Here is a 22,006-nt window from a genome sequence, read left to right as displayed (position 1 = left end):
CTCTGCCGTGTCACACAGTTGTTCGTTGAATCTCCTCTTCCTTCTTTTTGCATCTTCTCCTCCCCTCTGCTCTGTTATCTTCTCTTCAATCACTTCACCGCTCTCTGCTCATGCGGCAAGCTTTAGCGAACAGAAGCTGCCTTTTGCAGTAATAAAAGCTGTCTCTAAGCCATATTGCATCGGGGGAGAGCGCAGCGAGCGGTGATTGCCCCACAGATTGCTGTTTGTGACGTGCCACCTTTAGGTCTGGAGGTTGGAGCACGATGACCTTCATGTGTTCAGACTGATATCTTATTCTCTGTCTCATTAGAGGGGGTGGGGTGGGGGGGCGTGGTGATGACGGAGGTCTACCTAATGGTCATTGTGTTTCACTCTTGATAAACTCTATTAGACTACACTGCTGGTGTTATTGATTTAACTGAATTCTCAGGGTTCCTAAAAGGCTAAAAAAAAAAAGACCCGAAGGCTTATTGTTGTCTTGAATATTCTTTGCTTGCATCCAAACAATCTTCTCCAACTCTTCACTCTTTAAGTTTAAGTTCTTTAAGTACTCCAAGTTTAAGCGGAGAGTACAGTTTTCTTGATCACACGAGGGCTCTCGTGGCAACAAATCTATAGGCCATGGGGTCGTTAAGATTTATTTTCATCTGCAAGCACACAATTCCCAGGTGAAATTTTGCGAGCAGTCGAGGTCACTGCTCTCACGGTCATGAACAACCCATGAGGGCACTGCAGCTACCTGACTGGATAAGAGGGAGTGTGGGTGGGGGGGGGGGGGGGGCTGGATTAGGAGAATGACAGGCAAGGAGGAGAGCTGAAGAGGGCAAGTTCACCAGAAGGTAAGATAAGCGTACCCGTGCCTAAGGCTCAGCATATGAAGGTTACAGTATCATCTGGTTTAGCTGGTTGCACTTGAGTGAGAAAATGATTTTCATCACATACAGAAAGTCTCTCCTTGGTGTTTTTTTGTTTTGAGTGAAATCTGAGCAAAGAGGCCAGTATATACAGTACAGACCAAAAGTTTGGACACACCTTCTCATTCAATGAGTTTCCTTTCTTTTCATGACTATTGACATTGTAGATTCACACTGAAGGCATCAAAACTATGAATTAACACATGTGGAAATATGTACTTAACAAACAACTGAAAATACGCCTTATATTCTAGTTTCTTCAAAGGAGCCACCTTTGGCTCTGATCACTGCTTCACACACTCTGCATTCTCTTGATGAGCTTCAAGAGGTCGTCACCTGAAATGGTCTTCACTTCACAGGTGTGCCCTGTCAGGTTCAGTAAGTGGGATTTCTGGCCTTATAAATGGGGTTGGGACCCTCAGTTGTGTTGTGCAGAAGTCAGGTGGATACACAGCTGATAGACTGTTAGAATTTGTATTATGTCAAGAAAAAAGCAGCTAAGGAAAAACAAAACGAGTGGCCATCATTACTTTAAGAAATGAAGGTCAGTCAGTCCGAAAAATTGGGAAAACTTTGAAAGTGTCCCCAAGTGCAGTCGCAAAAACCATCAAGCGCTACAAAGAAACTGTCTCAAAAGAGGAACGCCCCAGGAGAGGAAGACCAACAGTCACCTCTGCTGCGGAGGATAAGTTCATCCGAGTCACCAGCCTCAGAAATCGCAGGTTAACAGCAGCTCAGATTAGAGAGCAGGTCAATGCCACACAGAGTTCTAGCAGCAGACACATCTCTAGAACAACTGTTAAGAGGAGGTTGTGTGAATCAGGCCTTCATGGTAGAATAGCTGCTAGGAAACCACTGCTAAGGACAGGCAACAAGCAGAAGAGACTTGTTTGGGCTAAAGAACACAAGGAATGGACATTAGCCCAGTGGAAATCTGTGCTTTGGTCTGATGAGTCCAAATTTGAGATCTTTGGTTCCAACCACCGTGTCTTTGTGCAACGTAGAAAAGATGAAGGGATGGACTCTACGTGCCTGGTTCTCACCATGAAGCATTGAGGAGGAGGTGTGATGGTTTGGGGGTGCTTTAGTGGTGACACTGTTGGTGATTTATTCAAAATTGAAGGCATACTGAACCAGCATGGCTACCACAGCATCTTGCAGCAGCATGCTTCTCCATCCGGTTTGCGTTTAGTTGGACCATCATTTATTTTTAAACACAACAATGACCCCAAACACACCTCCAGGCTGTGTAAGGACTATTTGACCAAGAAGGAGAGTGATGGGGTGCTGCGCCAGATGACCTGGCCTCCACAGTCACCGGACCTGAACCCAATCGAGATGGTTTGGGTTGAGCTGGACCGCAGAGTGAAGGCAAAAGGGCCGACAAGTGCTAAGCGTCTCTGGGAACTCCTTTAAGACTGTCGGAAGACCATTTCAGTCGACCACCTCTTGAATCTCATCAAGAGAAAGCAGAGTGTGTGTGAAGCAGTAATCAGAACTTAAGGTGGCTCCTTTGAAGAAACTAGAATATAGGACATACCTGTATTTTCAGTTGTTTCACACTTTTTTGTTAAGTACATATTTCCACATGTGTTAATTGATAGTTTTAAATCCTTCAGTGTGGATCTATAATTTTCATAGTCATGAAAATAAAGAAAACTCTTTGAATGAGAAGGTGTGTCCAAACTTTTGGTCTGTACTGTATACACAGTAGATAAGATTACAGGAGTGAAGTACTAAAACCTATTTTCCTTTATCTCGCACAATCACTTTTTAAAGAATCAATACGATGCACGCAGCTCTTGACGTGAGCAATGTAAACTGCATTTCCACCTCACACCAAGTTGGTAGGAAAGAATGACACAAAACAAGCCTGTGGTTGCGGCTTATCGATTTGGTCTGATCACTACATCTGGGGACCAATTTAGCTCAGCCGAGGTTCAGGCATCTGAAACGCTGTCCGGTCAGAGGTTTCCAATCAGGCAATATCTGTCTGAAAATCCTGAGTTTACTGACATCAAAGTGCAGCTTGCAAATTAAGTTGAAAAAAAATCAATACCGGCTTTGTTACTCACATTCTGAACATGCATCACACTTTTCAAGTCCATAATTTTTTGTGAAGTATGCATTTTTTAGTGTGTGATACTTGTTGATACTTTTACAATATTTATTAAAGCACCTCAACCTGCTTTATAATAAAAATAAAAAAATTGTATCTCAATTTTTACAATATGGGGCTTTTAATATTGTTTTCCCGAATTTTTGAGAATCCAAACACTGTACTATATCACAACGCCATACTTTTTATCATCATGCACATATCCACTTTATCTCAAATTACATCAGCACTACACTGTAAATAAACTCTATTTCATGAAAAATGAAATAGTTTAAATGAATTCAGCTGCGTCTACCCTCCGCCACATTTGCATGCATTATAACAAACTGGCAGCAAGAAAGCAATCGCCTCTCAGAAAACTGCTGCACATTCCTTACAGCACTTGAAGCTTTGCATAATTTCTGTGCTCAGTGTGAAGAATTATAGAAATATTTCAACTTTCAACTATGGGCCGTGCTTCAAATAGTCTTTCCGCGGTCACTTAGCAACTACAGGAGCATCGACCAATGCAAAAACATCTGATCAATGCTACTTGGAATAACAAGAGATGTCATGCCTCAAGGCCTCCGATTGATTTTAATGTTTTCTAGCAGCAGGCCGTGTTTGTCTCTTGACACTTGGACTGCACAATGAGCGTGGACAAACATAAAAGGTCTATTGTTCACAGGAATGAACTTACAAGAATGCTCAGTGCCCCTCCCGCTGATTGTTTCCCTCAGTGCTCAGCTTCCACAAGGCTCAAAGTGACCAAAATGTCATAAAGTTAGTATCAAAAGTTTGAAAAGAGAAGGAATGAAGGCTTCAGATGTGATTACTCCTATCTTGCTGTGCAGCAGGAGGACAAAAGGGCTGACAGCTCTCAGAAGCTCTGGGCATTGGTAGATAAAGGTATCAGAGTGGCTGCATACACACTGACAGAAGCTGGATGTGAGCTTCTTATGAATCTAAACGCACAGTGTTTCTGAATGTCTACGGTAAGAGGTGAGGGAGGATGCAGAGGTCAGAAACAGACAGCGGGCCAAGAGAAGACAATGTCTTTGGGATAAAATGGAACGAGAAATCAGGTGTGTGTCTTCAGCTGTGTTACGCTATGTTGTGGCACGGTTTGCACAGAGGTCAGCGCTGGGTTGTGCCTTTTTGAGTGAAGTTGTTTTAAAATGCAACAGAGAACTGCAACTACTACTCTGTCCTTCAGCAGCAGTAAGGATTCTAGAGAGCCACAATGTGATGCAGTATTTACCAGAGGATCAGTAACTGCAACGCTGGTCAGTACATAAGAGCACCCCTACACGTTGGGCAACGTTCACATTTCACAACTCATACTAGCACTGGTAAGTCGGTACCGGTACCCAAGGGTACTTTATTCTCTGTGTAAAAAATTCTAAATGTGTTTATCCTGTTTACTTAAAACATTTTGTTATTTATTGATCACACAAAATTAAACACCTCCCTCTCGGTTGTGTCTAGATGGTAACAAAAGATTTTCGAAAGTCTTGTATGATGATTGAGGTTAGGCATTAACCTCGAATGTTTACGATTAAATGGTTTCTGCTCAGTGAGGCTGTCATCAAGATACCAGAATTTTAAACCTCCATACAATACTAGTATTAAAAAAATGATACTTGATACCTATTTCAATACCACAGCAATAAGAGAGAGTCCTCATTTTTTAAAGTAACATCCTGCACGCAGTACAGAAAGAGTCAGAGAACACAAACCCACAAAGCCCTGTGTTGAAATGTGATTGTAGACCTGTTTTTTTTTTTATAGCTTCAGTACTTTCGATATGATAAAATGTGGATATCATATTGTTTTTAAATGTGTTATTGAAAAGAATTGAAGTATTAATCATTTTGCCAACCTTACTGCTCAGTGAAGACGGGCGTACCACACAAAGGCACTTAACAGGAAAGCTTCAATACAACGAATCAAACTGTTCCTGCACAAGTTTCTGCGAGAATACAATTTTCAAAACTCAAAACCCCCACATTCACTTTTACCCTATCTCCAGAGAGACACTAGTCGGGGAACAGAGAGAGAGAGACAGCACTGAGGCATGCGTGGAAAAAGACCTTGAAATTGGCGAGCCTTGGAACGAGAATGGCCTGAGAGGTCTGTTAGGAAAGAGAAAATCTGGATGGAGAAAATGAAAATCCCATGGAATCTAGAGACACGCTGCAGCTGCCTCTACCGAGCAGCACACATACAATATGACAGATAACCATGCAAAACTCCAACACAGACAGATCTGATCAAACACCCGTGCACGCACCTGTTATTGTACAATTACATTGCCAATAAACCCAGCTCTTTCATTACATCGTTCTGCATCAGTGGACTCTCTTTGGGATTTATTAGGGTAAAATCCAGGAGGCCAAATAAAGCAGCAAGATGAGAGAGACACAAACACAGATAACGAACACAACATCAATACTTCAATTCCAACTCGGTTCATACTTGAAACACGCAAACACACAGCTGCTCACAGTAGAGGCTGCTCCTGACACACAAAACGTCTACGCCCTTTCCTCTACACATACACGCACGCTAATCCATAGTTCACTTAACAATGACTTTGCGCTTTGCTCACTGAGCTACAACAAAGTACGTATGTCTGTGTGTGCGTGTGGGTTAAGTAACGCCCCAGCTGGGTTCCAGCAGAGTGCAGCATAACACATATCTGTTGTTCTTGACCCCCAAGAAGAGGATCGGCCAGGCACGCACAGCACCTCACACAACCCTAAACTCCTTCACACACACACACACACACACACACACACACACACACACACACACACACACACACACACACACACACACACACACACACACACACACACACACACACACACACACACACACACACACACACACACACACACACACACACACACACACACACACACACACACACACACACACACACACACACACACACACACACACACACACACACACACACACACACACACACACACACACACACACACACACACACACTTCCAAAGTGCTTCCTCCCTCCCTGCAGTCTGAACATGGATCAGGAGGACAATAGGCTCCATTAGCCCACCCTCTGTTCCCTCCCTTTCTCGAGAGAGATATATTTCCTATAGCTGTGTAATTATATTGAATGAGTAATAACACCCCTGAGCATTTAAAAACTGTGTAACCTTGTCTAAGAGAAGAGATCTTGGCCCTGAGGCAGCGATAGTGACTCTTTGGCTGCCACCGTAGTGTGAGCCACTCCTCTTGGCTTGCACAGCGAGCGAGCAGAACACAGAACACAGAACACAGCAGTGCAAGAACCTCGTTTCACTTTGTTGTTTTGCACATTGGATGAATCATGAATCATTAAAGAAGTAACCATGCGGTCAGTTCACACTGTTAAACCCATACAAGCATATTTTTAAAGATATGCACAGCATGAATATACACATCATACAGAGAAATTTCATATAGTTATTCATCAAGAACAGTGCTCTCTGCCCGTAAGTGTGCATCAAAAGCCCCTGCCAGCGAGATAAGCAGGACTCCCATCATACTGCTGGAGACCATCAAAAAAAGTCCCACTTCCTTTCAACTCTTCACCTCAGCATTTCTGACAGGAGCAGCTCTGGAGTCAAACTCTCTTACAAAGCATTTCAAAGAGCAACCACTTCAAATAAACAGGTTCATTGCACGGATGGGATTTTGTGTATAACTTGGACAGTTTTCAACCACAGTGCAGTGATGTTTGGGAATATCGCCACTGTGTTTGATCCACGTGGGCCGAGGTTAAAACCCCAATGCCCTGCATGTGACTGCTAGACCGACATCGGACGGACAACTTAAACCATCACATGCTTTATTTATGCTCGACCAGTAAGAGAGTAATCTGTCATGACAGGCAGACACTTTAAACTGTGTGCTTTCAATCACATGTTGCCCTCATGCTGTGCTGGCGTGGGCCAATCCTAAATCATTGATCTTTATATCAAACGTTTTGCTGGCTGTGCGTCAAATAAGGCAAAGTCCAGACTCAAGGGCAAACAATCAGTAAAGAGAAAACCTTGGAATAATCCGTAGGAGCAAGATACAAAAAACAGGTGATTAAAAGATGTGTCTTTTTATATTTTAAAAAAGAAGTTGCAAACCAAAGTGTTGAATGTGAATAGGAAGGCTGAGATGTTGAAATAGTGCTACAGCTGCAGGCTGTCACCAGTAAGCAAACACTTGGTTTGTACTGGAATATTTACACAGACCGTGTTATCTCACTCCTAAAGGAGCAAAGCAACCTGAGTATGTTTCAGTCGATTTTTGAGGGTAATCTGAGGGTAAATGCATGTCAAGCACTTGAGTGCTGCAGGCAACTTTTTCCTATCCAAAGCAATTAAGCGTTTAATTTAATATTTTGTGCCAATGGTATGCTAAATACTAAATATATCAGGGAATGAACGGCAGAGAAGAAAGAAGGTCAGAACGCTGCAATCTACACCCAGGACTTGGATTCACACTTGGACTTTGATAAGTGACAACACAAAAACAGGAATGCATCCGCCCAGAAACCCACACACACGCACGCACGCACGCACGCACGCACGCACGCACGCACGCACGCACGCACGCACGCACGCACACACACACACACACACACACACACACACACACACACACACACACACACACACACACACACACACACACACACACACACACACACACACACACACACACACACACACACACACACACACACACACACACACACACACACACACACACACACACACACACACACACACACACACACACACACACACACACACACACACACACACACACACACACACACACACACACACACACACACACACACACACACACACACACACACACACACACACACACACACACACACACACACACACACACACACACACACACACACACACACACACACACACACACACACACACACACACACACACACACACACACACACACACACACACACACACACACTTACTTTCTGGCAATTCATTAAATTCTACCCCACTACAGGAAACTTTTTTTCAATTTTTTCAATTAGGCTGTAGAGTGGAAACAGTAAACATACTGCTAACAGCGCATGGCTTTGTGTATCTGTCTGTACAGGAAATCACCAGTAAGTTCAGAGTCCAGTGACTATTGCTCTGCAGCTTAATGACCCAGCTAGAGACAGACACCGCCGAGTGTCTGGATTGGCGCCAATCAACACATGATTGTTGTGACACTTCCGACCAGCAATTATCTACAATTGGCTGTAATTCAGTGGTGCTGTTGATGGCTAAATTTATCCCTTCCCATAACTAACACACACAGTGGCTCATCCTCCACAGATGGGGCGTAGGGCTTACTGTAGCTCAGACCTCTTCCCCTCCTAATCCTCCTCTTCTTCTCTCCCGTTGTCCTCCCTCCCTCTCACTCTCCGCCTCCTAGTTTTCCTCTTCTCTCTCTCCGTTATTCTACTTCCGCACTGATTTGAAACAGCCTGTAGCCTGCGACGGAGAATGTCAAAAGCCTTCTCGTCCTCATTACAGAGATTCCCAAGGCGCCCTTTTCCACCAAAGGCATTCATTTCTCATGCACTTCCAAGAGTGTTCGACCCCGTCGCTACCAACAAACACAAAGGCAAACATTACCGCCATAGAGCAGAGTTATTATTATGAACTCACCTTTTAGTTCTTTTTACAGACTTATTGCTCTCCCAGTTTTGTTCAGAGTGCAGATAACTCGTCATAGCTCAAGTACAGCAACCAACAGTGTTATTACTAAAGGAAATATATTATTAATGTATCATCAAATAGCTTTTGATGCCAAAGGACTAGCAAAGAAGCCTCAAAATAGACTATGCGAGGCACCTTAGAGCAGGGTTTATAAAGGAGAAAATAGTACTGGATGTGAAGCAGATCAAAGAGATGCAGGAAAAAAAGCTTGACATCTAATCGGAAATAGAAAATGCACAAAGCAGAGAGTTTTTGGGATTGTGTGGTTTCACAGAATATTATTTAACACTGCAGCAAACGTGTCTGTGTGTGCATGTGTACAGCCGCAGTGCTGCATTGCTAGAGAGGAAGTTAGACCTTGCTCCCAGAGAGATCCCCAGTAGGGCTGGGATCAAGCTAATTGGTCTCACTGCACTGTCTTCCTCCTGTTCCGAAACACAAATGTGCACACACACACGTGCACTGCACACTTTCATACACATCTAACGGCACTATTCTTTCTTCTGTGTTCCCCTCCAAAAAAGCCCTTCGTACATTCGCCGTCTTACCCTGTGAACGCACGATGGTCTAAGGTTTCAGTTTACCTGTCCTCAGGTGAGCTGGGTTAAAGTGAATGCAAGCCTCTGTGTCATTCTAAACCCTGCACCGTGAGCCTCTCTCTTTAAATCTTTAAAGGGAGAAAGACAATGTACTATATACCCCATTCCCAGGGCTTGGATGTCAGCAGGTGTAATTGATACAGTTTGGTAGTTAGGCACCGTGGCACGATACTTTCATCCTCGAAACTGTCATCAGCTATACTGGTTGTCAAGGACAGCAACACATGCAGAATGCACTCGACCACCTCCACCTGTGATTCTGCTAGAGCGGCAGAGCAACTCGCATGCAAAGACAAAACGTCATCATTCTTCAATCTGGAATAACAGGCTCCAGGTGGAAATACAACACTGCTTAGAAACTCCCCCGAAACCAACAAACAAGTGTGGCTAGTTTTACAAACAGGGCTAATAGGGCAAGCTTTCCTCTGGAGACAAAAGGGAGGCACTGATGAGTTTTACATGAGAGCGAGGACATAGACTGATGTGTACCAGGATTCTTTATCTGCACCTGCTCCCTATTAGGCAAAGGATGTCCTTAATTGGAGAGGGGAAATATTTGTTATTTACACATCAAAACAACATTTGAGGCACCACCGCAGTTCAGTGAACATGACATCTTTTGATGATGTTTATATGTAGTGCATTAAGGGGCTTTGTTCCCCTTCCCATCAACGGACCCTCTTTCCTTTAAGGCAAACCCTATCAGCCGCACAGACCAAGAGTATAAAGGCTGCTCTACTTTAGCCAGTCTCCCACATAAAACCAACCATAGATGAGCAAGAGAGAAACAGAAGGACAGAGGAGATAAAAAGAGGGGAAAAAAGGAGGGGGGGGGTTGACAAAGGGTTGAGAGGAGGGAAATGTGGAGCCACTTATGCGCCCTGCCACCCTGCATCACCAAGTTGCCAATGATGGATGAATAGGAGCACATCCCAATAATAGAAACAACATGAAACAACACATCATTAGCTGAGTGACAGCAGGCTTTTGGGGATACGTTATGCCAATATTTACGTTATTTGGACAACGCTTTACATTCTAATCCTTGGAAGTTATGTGGATTTTTCACTAAAATTGTTAATAAAATGAGTAAATACTTTTCATCCGTCAAGTATCTAATTCACACAGGATACAACAATAGATTTTATCGTTTGGTTATTTCTAGGGCTGCAGCTATCAAATCTTTTTGTAATCAAGTATTCTACTGATAATTCCATCAATGAATCGAGTAATCGGATAAAAAAATATATAATTTTGAAAAAAAAACGATATTATGTCAGGGGTGGGCCTATTTGGCGTGTGTGTGTGTGCGTGTGGGTGTTTGAGTGTGAGCGTGTGTGAGGGGGATAGAGAGAGACAGACGAGGTGTGTGTTGAAGGCAAAAAACTCACAATTTACCATGAATTTCTATTAAAACAATTAAAAAAATGAATTGTTTACTCAAGCAGGTTTAAAGACAAATAGATTTATTCATAAAATGACTTAGAGATGGATATTATCAGGTAGAGTGAGACGCTTGGAACAAGGATTCCTGCTCTGAACAGGCCGCATGACGTGAGAGATAGGAATTAAGCGAATCACCGAGGCAGAGGTTTTGCCTTGATGCGTTTTGGTAATCAAGTAATTCAAGTTACTCTAGCAACTGTTCCACTCTAGTTATTTCATATAAACTATTTATGAAATAACCAGAAAACATGATATATTGTGGTGTACCTGTGTATCGTTATCTAGATATGAAATGACTTATATATGGATATTTGGCCAGCCCCAAAACACGGATTTTAGGGAAATATTTGTGCTTCTACGCATATTTATGGTGTGTTAAATTTATAACTATATCTTAGTAATCTAAGTGTGGCCTCATTTTTCATTCTGCTAAGCAGCAAACCTACAGGGAACAGGTGTCAGATGTGTTTCTATTTCTAAGGTAGTGTGAAGGCCTGAGGATTAGAGTGAAAACAGCAAATCACAGACTTCAAATCGACCCTTTAACAGCTTGCTTCGTCCACAACGAAGACAACCGTCACCGTTGCGCCCTTTTCTCTGCCTTGTTACAACCCTTGATCGTCAGTTTTTCATGCAACCCTGATATCACTCTGTTATTTTTCTGGAGACAAAACTGGTTGTATATTTGCATATCGTAGAGGCGGCGCTCACTGTAGCATGGAGATAAAAACCTAGACAATAAATCAGGGTAAACAAACAGATGGCCAGAACAAACAGAGCACCGAAAGAACAGAAGGGCTGCGATGGAAGACAAAAACAGGTATCAAGGACCTGCGCAGGCTGCTGCTGCTCACGCCGTTTTAACTCTCGTCTGGTTTTCAATGTTTTTAGATCATTCATTTTAACAAGTCACATGTATTTTACATTTCGGACAGCTGTTTTGCAAAAAGCAGCCTACTGTATCTCTGTAGAATCACTGATTTTCTACTTTATGCAGCCATTTAGGGAGAAGTTTAGGGGAAAATATGCCATTTTTCTCATCAGTATTTGAATATTTCTGCATACTGTGGTCCCTAAACTGTCTTTTACTTGCATAAATTCGGTCTGACTGGAAAGCTGAGACTTTTATGGATTCAATGAGCTTGATTGATTTCATAATTATATTGACAATAAGGGGGCTTCTGAGCAGTTTCCAGAACAAAAGTGCTCGCCATCCAATCACCGACAAATGTAACTCTTACAGAAATCTCCAAATGTCAAAGGTTTTTCAGACCAAATAATAGCATAGATTTTTCTATGATGTTCCTCAGGGTCTGGGTGTCTTAATGTGATATTCTTGAGGGATTTTCAACCATTTTTATTAATTCTTGAGTGGTAACGTAGCATCAAATCTATGTAACATACAACAATAGTATCGACTCAAAAATTGCTGCTGCAACAACTTCAATCATAAAATCACGACATGTTCTTTTATACTTTCACAATTTATCTTTATCACTTCATCAAAAGTGCTCTCTCCCCTGAATATAACATCTCCCACCCTTCCCACTTTTGAAAAAGGGGGTTACTGCTTATATTGTAGCTTGTCAATGTTTAACTTTGTTGGTAGCTGACTCCAATCTCAGATGTTGGAGTTGAACAGAGGGAGCTTTCAAAGAGGTCAAAAAGTTAAATGAATTAAAAACATATGACTGACTGGAATGTAGTAACATTACATTCTACAATAATGAACCAAAAGATGAAAAACAATTGTACTGTCCTTTAGCTGTGTGTTTGTGTGTGTGGGGGGCTCAGTCTTATCTCATTTCAACAGCAGGTGGCAGGGAGAGAGCAAATCATTAGTTTCAATTTCATATACTGCCATAAATCTGTGTTGAGTGCTTTTCTGATGTTTGAGAGTTTGATTTCTGACACTTTAATTTAGCAAAAATTACTGCTGCATGTATTAATTATCTAGTGTGCGGTGGAGGCAGTGGGTGTCCTTGAGATATGGAGGACAGAAGAATATTCAGAAGAGTGGTATGATGAATCAACAACGCTGATGCTAGTGACAAGACATCATACTTAAATGTATAGCAATAGACAGTAAGAATGATCCTCTGTCTATGGCTAGAGTTGTTCCCATGGATGGATTAACACGCACACACACGCACACACACACACACACACACACACACACACACACACACACAACAAAACAAACAACAACCACAAGCCCGTAAAACTACTAGAAAAGATGCAAAACAATCACAGAGATGCAAACAACAATATCTGATCTTATTTTCTAGATTAATCAATTAATCGTTTGGTCGATAAAATGTCAGAGAATTGTGAAAAATACCATCCCAGGTGGTTTATAATCCAAGGGCATGTCTCAAAATGTCTTGTTTTGTCCAAAACCCAAAGATATTCAGCTTAATATGATGTAAAACAGGAAAAAAGCAGAAAATCTTCATATTTGAGGGGCTGAAAACAGCACTTTCTGCCATTTTTGCATGAAGAATTACTTCAACGCTTCATCAAATGTCAAAATGGATGCAAATTTTTTTTTTTAAATGAGCTAATGGATTAGTTGACTATTCGCTGTAGCAGTTGCCATTTCACTCCTAGGAGAGGCAAAACCTTAATTTCACACTAATAATATTTGCAAAGCGAGCACAGAGCCCTGGCATTAGCATAACACACACGCACGCGCGCACACACACACGCACACACGCACACACGCACACACGCACACACGCACACCTCACGTGACACGGCTCATTATGATCACAGTGCTGGAAACAAAACCAGTCTGCACGTTTCATGACAAGAGGATCTATTTCTTCTCACTCCCATATGTCCAGTCTGAGGCCGTCTCGTGCTAAACCGATGCGAGGGGTCATGTAGGTCAAGGGGTGGGAGGGTGACTGTCAAGAAGAATCTGAACTTTATCCATCATTTGTGCGTGTGTGCATGTGTGTGTATATATAGGTGCATGTGTTGAGCACCCATGTCTGTGTGTGCATGTGTGTCTACTTCTCAACAAAGCCGTGGCGCCTGTCAACAGAATAGTTGAATCAGTGTGTGCTGTGGTTCTCTGCCTCTGACACACAGGCTCTTAGGCAGCCTGGGCACACAGATGTCCCATAACAGCCCAGCTAAGCCCCTGGACCAGTCAAGAGGAAGTCTGATATCATGAAAGCAGAGTGAGCCTGGCCCTCCCTGGACTGGCTTGAGGCATCTCCGTTTTCCAAAGCCAAGCTTTTGGACCTTTCAAGTCAACACATTTAAGGCAGTTCTTTTGCTCAAGTTTTCACTCTTTCCTCGGCCAGAGCGAGCCGTTTTGCTCCGTTAGCGACTCTCTGATTCTTCAGTCAGCTCTGTAATTAGCCTGTTATGGTGTAAAGACACTTAAGTTTCGGTCCAAAAGGCATGTTAACAACAGGTCATTCAGGACAGTCTCTAGACATTTTTTTACACACAAGATGGAGAAAACAGGTTGCTCATCTACATTACAGTAACACCAGTTGGACCGCATTCCTCCTCCGTGAATGAATCCTCGGGAGTCGGTGCATCCCATGAGCATGGCCACTTGAGAATATATTCTTGGGAGATTTTCATGTTTCAGTTTGACTGGAATTCTAATAGGGTAAAAGATTCCAGACCGCGCCACCTTGAAACCAACCATTTACAAGAGATGCATGAGTCTCAAAGCGTAAGGGCCTTGAATAGAGACAAAGGACAAAGGACAAAAGACAGCTTTACAAGATCTTCAAAATAAGAACAGCTACTTTCTGAGGACTACAAAATGTATTTTGAGACTACACTCGATCCTTCTCCCACCATTCTAATTGCTCAAATGTGGGAATGAAGCATAGTCTAGTGCCTTTTCTAAAAGCTGACTGCCTGGAATTGAAAAAAATGCCTTAATGACAGAAACAACTGTCTTCTTCAAGTAGAAGTTTTCACTGTGATCTCTAAGCAGGGAGAGGCGGCATGGAAACAATGTGAAATGTCTGCCAGAACAAGCACCTGTTGGTAACAATACACTGGTGAAACTTCATAGCAGTTCTCACTGTGCTCGACAAAACCAAAATAACTGCATTCCACACATGATCACCAGAGCCAGATAAACAGTCTGTTTATCTGTAGCACATGCACTGACAACAATGAAGTCATTTCTCAAAACACCATATCAGATATCAAGGAATCATATCATTCATTGACATCTTTAACCGGTTTCAATTCACTGTGCAATAAAACTGTAGTGACACGTCATCCAAGCCTTCGGAACATGTTCTGCTGGAGTAAAATACTTTCTAGTGATTGAATGTATGACTGAACAAACTGTTCTCACTGAGTGAACCCTGGAAAAATAACAGCTGACGGAGCCAAAACCAATGACAAGCTTCTGTTCAGCAAGCATCAGAAAATACTGTAACAACAGCACACAGCTCAAGGTCATCATGGGGACAGGGAGCTTGCAGAGATTATTCACCCACTCTTGTGAACCCACAAATGGGAATTGAGAACCAGTGCCAGTCGAGGAGCGGTTCCAAATTGTCTCATCCATCTGAATCGTATGCCTCTGAGCTTATACAGTGCTTGCATCGATGCTTGGCGTGTTTTTCTGAAAGTGCATTGCAAAACAATGCCGTCAAACATATATGCTTCTGGAAACGTGCAACAAGAAAGAGTCATGTTGGGTGACAACAATGCTGCAGCTGTCTGTCAAATCATCAAGTAAGGGTGAAAACGCCCGCTACTGAGACACTTTTCTAGGGAGCATGGCCATAATTTCCAGGAATGCCATGTATTTGCCACTGAATGAACGAGTGCCACTGCTTCCGAACGGAACAACAAGCCAGTTACAGAGGGACCCGTTTAGCGAGTGGAATTACGACTCTTTGATGGGAGCCGGATCTCATGGCTCCGTTTCCAATAGCCGTTCAAAAAAGCTGCTCATGATTCGATCTGGGGTTTTTTATCGGCAAAAATCAATCAGGCATTGCGCATTCACGCCTATCTGTCATGCGGGTTGGATGAATAAATAAATAAAAGCGTGTTTGGTGCGATTTCAGTAGGGGTGGGAATCTTTGGGTGTCTCATGATTCGATTCCAATTCTTGGTGCCACGGTTCAAGTTAGAATTGATTTTCGAATCGAAACAATTCTCAATTCAAAACTATTCTCGGTTCAAATTCGATTTTGGAATTAGTACATGTTTCAGGATCTACTTCAGTCCTAATTATGACATGAAAGCATAAGATTATATCTTGTTTTTGAGAAAGGTATCAACTGATTGAAATAACACACAAAGGCAAATCTACGTATGACCAAATGTAATTTATTCATGCTTAACTTCCACAGTTTTTTGTATAAATCTCAATTCTCAGTGACTTCAAAAATAAAAATGCTATTAACATTGATACATTTATGCACATAGGTTAGTAGCTGCCTTATTTCTTAGAATCCCGGCCATTTCCCCTCAAAAATTGTACAAAAGTAAAACTGCAACATCGACGGGCGGGTTGGCAGTGACTGACAGTTGGTAGCTTCCTACAACAGTGTTCTATGGAAGCCACGAAGTGCTCACCATGAGATGGAAATGGAGTTTTTAAAAGAAGGAAGTTATGAATCGATTATGAATCTTAGAAGACAGGAATCAATTTTTTCTGCCCACCCCTAGTTTTCAGTTTATCAGCCGTCTGTGCATCCTGCAGCCCGCTGTTACTGCTGCTGTTGTCACTGCCACAGCCACAGGGGGAGATGCAAGTGCCACGAGGAGCTTGAGCGAGCATGAACCTGGCGCTGCAGATCAAGAGCAGGCAGTGGAATTTGGGCGCAATGAAACAGAGAACCGATTCTCTAAGAAAACCAGAACAAAAAAGAAAGCCGCACAAATACTCTCTCAATTAATCTACACTGTGTTCCGACTGAAAACTTGTGTATTCCTACTTTTTTTCTCAGGAAACCGATCAGGAATCATTAAGCGAATTTCTAAATATAAGAAATAATAAGTTACGCCCTAAAGATACAGTAAAAAGTTAAAACAGACAGAACACTTAGAAAGCAGTGTTTTTTTCTTCACGGCCGATTGTGTTTGTAGCAACACATCTGAAAGCTGTTTAAATAATCTGCGTTGCTATGGTATGTCGAGCTTGAATGACTGATACTAGTGAATACCCCAACGATTACATCACTACAACGTCAGGATTGCAGAGAGACACGTCCCTCTGCTTACTTCCAACAGTGAGTAATGTGCATGTGATCTCTTGAGTCAATTTGCTCAAAGAACTCAGAGTGCCGGCAACGGGGAGGCTGCTGCCAAAGCCTGGGGGCAAATTTGTCACTGTGTGGTTTTGGCCATTAAAAAAAAAACAGCTCAACACCGGACAACCAAACACACGCTCACAAGTGCAGTGGGTGCAGGTCTTCTTCTCATTTGATGGGCAGAGATATTCTGTAATTTGTGTCCTGGGATTGGTTTATTAGCAGAAAATAGGAAAACGTCTTCATGAGCTGAATTCTGAGAAGGCAGGCTGTCAAAACGGATACAATCACTGGATGCTGTGAGATCGCTTGCACCCGCCGCAGAGGCAAAACATCATGAATAAAAGCTGTGAGTCAAATACACTGTAAGCAAGACGTCATCCCCTGGTGTCTTCAACTTTCCATAAAGATCAGACTGTTGAGCACACGCAGCAGCTCCTCCGGACGCGCCGGTTGTCTTAACAGGGATGAGATTGGAGCAGATCAATAACCTGTTAGAGAAGCTAACAGATCCCCATGAATTCTAATGAGGACACTCAGGGAACCTCATCTCCACAGAGCATGACATCTCACCATAGAGGGACGAGGGAGGACAGACGATGCATTAATGACATAGTGAGAAAATGGCTGCCTCCCATGTTCACATCAGGACAAATGCGTCTTCAGAATGACTTTAATTTAGCCAGTGATACCATCTCTACCTTAGCCTGATCATCAATCAAACCTGTGCTGAGAATGTTAATTTTATTCTATAAAATGGATGAAAATGACATTAAAACAGGAATGAGGAGGTGTCCGTGTTCAGACATGAAATACTCTCATTCCCCTCGCCATGCGTCATGCAGAGTTTTGGCAGAAGCAACGGCAGTCCTGCGGCTCTGTGAGCAGAAGGGGCCACAGCAGCAGCTGTCTGAGTAGCCGGTTACTGTGAAGGTGGTTTAGGAGGGCGGTGGGCTTTACTTCTGTTTGATACAAGATGTTGTCATGGGCAAGAGCGGAATGGGGCAAAATCAATTCTTTGAGGTGGAGTACCACGACTAAACAGCTGAGTGGGCTGCGCTTGCAGAATGAGTATCGACGAAGGCCCATCAGTGCGGGAACAGGGCCAAGTTTGAAGTTCCACAAGCCGACCAAGAGATTGAACTCTGAGATTGAGCCTTCTCAGCTGATTTATTACCCAGAGTGTAAAGAAAGATCCCAACCGGAGCAGCAGAGGGATGCGTAAGTCTCCAAGACACAGACAGGCGATCCGTCTAAGTCTTATCATTACCCTCCAAAATAAACGCCTGAGATCAATGGGAGAAAGAATCCACAGAAGCCAAAACTGCCCTGACCTCTACATAGTCCTTCAGGGTCACGGAAAAGAGAAATAGTTTTTAGGGTTATGAGCAAAACTGAAGAGAAGATACTATGGCAGCGTTCAAAAGCATGGCGAGGGAAGCACGCTGTTCATAATTATGTTTGGCCTCAAAAAGCAACCAGCAGTGGGAACCAATTCAGATGTGCCTTAATTTCTCATTATCATGCATGCTTGCACATACTAACATATATGCAGGCAGCTCACACAGTGACTGGTTACCTTCAGACATGATGGAAATACTGTTGTGGCAAGTCTGAAATAGTAAATGTTAGCTTGATGAACAGCGGGTAGAATCATTTCAGACAGTCACAACAGAGAATCAATAGTATATAATACTATACGTGATAAATGGGAATGTAATCGTTTTCAGCACTGAGATTATTATTATTGCTCTTTCTTGTCTTCTTTGTCCCACTCCCGCCTCTAGGCCTTGTATCTTCTTCTTCCTCACCTTCTCACTCTTTTGTCTGCACCTCTCCCTCTTTTACCACATTTTTTTCCTCAAAACCTGTTTGTCGTTTCTTTTTTTATCCTCATAGTTTAAATCCAACACATCCTTCAAAAGAGAATCCTTCTCAGGAAAATTTCTGAAGCAGTGATGTGCCAGCTGCCTCCTTGTCTCTGTCCCGGTTATTACCTCTGCTGCAACACCACAGGGATGTTTCATACCGAACCAGCCAGAAACAAAGTCCTCAAATAAGCTCTCCGCTGAGGGCAGCGAGTGTGCATCTGGAGGAAACTCAGTTCAATCTACTACCAGATAACCTATCGCCTGTATCCCTCTATCCACATCTGCACCTGCATATTGATTCATAAAAGTCCATTTCCGTCTCATTTTTTTGAACAAAGTTCCGGTCTGCTGCTCACGGCTACACGATAGAGACAATTTCTTTGTTAATCAGCCTGTGGACAATATGTCCTTAAACACATCAAGGTCAGATTAGTGGTTCTTTTCGTCACAAAGCCTCAATGGCAGCCTGTGAAAAGTTTCTGGGTTGTAAGTTTTCATTTTTGTTTCACAGCCGGGAAAGATACAAACACAAACCATTCTGTCTCTCTTCACCTAAAGCTGCAGGCTAGTCGGCTTTACCTGTGCCTGCACTCACTGTGCGTCACAACACAAGTCCCCCTGCCCCCTGAGATCTGCGTAATGTTTCGGGGCTGCAGGGAAAGCTGTGTGGGACTTTTACAAACCTTTTACCATATATTATTCACTTATATTTCAACAAACTATCAAACCAAAACTTTTATGTGTTTTGCTGATATACATCATCAATTGGCTCCTTCCTTACTTGAATAGACTTTACAATGAGAGGAGCTGGTACCGGGGCCAGTAGGTAAGTCTTTAAAACACTCTTTTAGGTCGCACTCACACTGTCCATCCGTACCGTGCCAAAACAGGTTTTACGGGTAAAGCCTAGTTCGTTTGATCAGTTTGAGTGCAACCGCACCGCGCCTAGCTGCGGCCAGCTTGCCGGCCATGGACCGCTTGGGAGAGGTGGGCTTTTGTAAAGCACGTCTGCACATGTACGAGCACGAGCGTGCGCACGTGTACGAGCACGAGGCCTACGGCTCTGACGTAATTTTATGTGCGGACATTTAAAACAATGGCGGCGAAAGGTTCACGTTGGTGTGATGCAGAGGTGGAGTGTTTACTGCAGATTTGGTCGATGAAAATATTCCAAAACAGTCGGACAAGACGCACAAAAACTCTGAGGTCTATGGAAAGATTTGTAAACAAAGCGACGCATCGCAATGACGTCAATCAATGCATGTGACGTGTTACAGCGTGAGGTTGTATAGACAGACAAGAGGCATTCGCGCGATGCCCAGGCAGTGTAAGTACAAACGGGGGGGCGGGGCAAGCCTAAAAGCCTAAAGCACGGGGCACGGTACGGACAGACAGTGTGAGTGCGCATTTAATAAACTCCGGGTTCACTAACTACGTTGTTGGTGCTTTGTTTTATGTGTAGGGACTCTTCTCATGTTACTGCAGAGGTTTGGTGTGATTTGGAGCAGTGTTAGTGGTTAAAAAAGAGGTTTTAATGCTTTCAACTTTCATTCTGAGCTAATCCGTGTTAGCTGTGGCAGACTGTTATCGCCTCTCCGGAAAATCTCCGTTAATAGTTGTTACACAAAATAAATTGTCTTGATGGCTAATTTGATGAACGAATTTGATTTTGCAGTGGAATTTCCCTTTAAACAATGTAGAAACCAGCCAGGGGTGTACAATGAGGGGGCCCCTTCCCTGTTTCCTGCAACCTTACTTCTGACACCCTTGCTTTCACCACATGACCGATCTTCGAACACACCTTTATATTGATCTGAACTACACACCTGTAAAGTTTTGTGACTGCATCTTGCCGGATTGCAACACCGTCGTGGTGACAAATGTTTTGCCGTGATGACTCACAAGGGGAAATAAATTCCAGGACCGCTGTCGTAGCTGGTAAACGTGGTAGAAAACAAAAACAGGATGAAATGCATTCGTCTACGCAGTAGAGGAGATTATTGTTTCTCATGATATAGGAGCTGCCGTGGGGTGCTCTTGTTTAAAAGTTGACCTCATCTTATCTCAAAATGGCTGAACAGCTGTAGGGACAACTTGCTGTTAGAGGGAGACCTATTAGGAGTCAAGCTGAGGAAAGGAGGGAGGGAGTCTCTGAGTAAGTGTGTGTGTGTGTGTGCGTGCATGCGTGTGTATCTCTAAAATACACTGTCCATTTCCACCAGCTGCAACCTGGAGACACGGCTGCTGCTGCTGCTGCTGCTGCTGCTGCTTCTGCTGACATCGCAGCACGACCAGTCAGCGAGTAGAAAGAGTCAGTCTTGGTGAATCAGCACGCACTCATCTCCACTGCCTTTATGCCAAGTCATGGTGCCTGCCAGTGACAGGCATGACTCTTTTGAAAAAGTTATCTTTGTTGCTGCAATGCGACTCTATGGACAGTATCAGCAAGGTAGAACGAAAAGGGATGCGCATGTCACTAAACATCTGAGATACATTTGGGTAGCTTTGCATTTCTAATGCAAGACGCACTGATGATCATGTCGGACAAAGCTCTATTATCCTTGTTCCATCATGCTGACTGACTTTGCCTATCTAGCACTGCAGGAGAAGTAGTAAATAAATGCAGGACAGGAGGAGGACTGAGGTGTAAACCGCTGTCAGACAGGGGGGGAGTGGACTAAGATGGTGAGGCGGTGCAAGGCTGTGAATTGCAGAAGGAGAGGGCTACTCCACAGAGGAATGAAAAACAGTGTCAGAGGGATGCTTTGGTATTCACAGCAGCCGCTGCCGTACAGGGACTTCAGCATGCCCATCCGTTCGCACCAACGTTCCTCGCCACTAACGTGCTGCCAGGGCAGAGGGTGGAGAAGTGTGACAGGTTTGGGGAATGAGCCGGGAGAGCAGCCAGTGGGAGGGGATGATGGGTGAATGTCACATCAGGTGTACAGCTGCGACACACACACACTCGCACATATAATAGGATACAGCAGAGGAAGCACAGAGAAGGGTGCCAGCAAGGCTCTATTTGTACGTGGAATACTGAATAACCTCCATGTTTA

At 43.3% G+C, this 22,006-nt stretch overlaps 1 protein-coding gene across 4 annotated transcripts in view; it reads right to left on the bottom strand.

Annotated features, from left to right (window-relative positions):
* The window catches only part of magi3a (membrane associated guanylate kinase, WW and PDZ domain containing 3a), a 133,438-nt gene that overhangs the window by 105,612 nt on the left and 5,820 nt on the right, over positions 1–22,006 (bottom strand). The gene's annotated exons all lie outside the window — the stretch shown is intronic.

This window comes from Echiichthys vipera (genome assembly GCF_963691815.1).
Source record: "Echiichthys vipera genome assembly, chromosome: 9".
Lineage (NCBI taxonomy): Eukaryota > Metazoa > Chordata > Actinopteri > Perciformes > Trachinidae > Echiichthys > Echiichthys vipera.
This window is presented reverse-complemented; position numbering and strand designations above follow the sequence as displayed.